Raw genomic sequence first — 800 nt, 5'->3', positions numbered from 1 at the left:
GTTATTGTGTGACCTTGGGCAGATTACTTAACCTCTCTGACCCTCAGAGTCCTTTGGAGAGAATACTGATAGAGACTTCCTAGGTTAATGACAAAGGAGAAACAAGGTGGTACATGTAACACACTTAAATAGTACAGTGCCTATGGTGGGAAGTCCTCAACACACCATAGATGTGATGATGTTGTTACTGTAATTATTCTTATTTGGGCCATGCCCTCCGCACCCTGTTCCCAGCCAGGGTAGAGGTGAAACCCACATTTCCAAAGGTGAAAAACACACACACTCAAGGCATTTTTTAATTTCAGACCACCCCCCCACCCCCTGCCAAAGATGCTTGGCTAAAGGGTTCTTGGAATGTAGCAGGACCAGCTCCATCTTAGCAATAAAACAATATAAAAATTGATAAATATTTGGCACTTACCTCAAAACAGATTTGTTCTAGGGTGAGTATGAGTTCTACCTTTGAGTGCTATTTTATTCATCTGCGTAGCAGGGTTTATCATCCCTGATGTACACAATAAGACATGGAGACCCAGAGAGGCCAAGAAACTTGCCAAAGACACACAGCATTGGAGTGGGTGACTTGAATTTGAGTTACATTGGCTAGGCTGCAAAGTTATATAATATTTTGAACAGATGATTCTTGTCACCATAAACGGGTTTCTTCTGGGGTGGACAAATAAGGAGAATGGGGAGCAGAGTGAGAGAGTTTCTGTTCATTCTCTACTCTTTGATATTTTGAATTTTGTATGATACATGCATTACTTATAATAAAATCAAAAGAAATACTTCTAAAGTAA

The sequence above is a fragment of the Camelus ferus genome, chromosome 22 (assembly GCF_009834535.1).
Source record: "Camelus ferus isolate YT-003-E chromosome 22, BCGSAC_Cfer_1.0, whole genome shotgun sequence".
Taxonomy (NCBI): Eukaryota; Metazoa; Chordata; class Mammalia; order Artiodactyla; family Camelidae; genus Camelus; species Camelus ferus.
Note: the sequence above shows the minus strand (reverse complement) of the source record.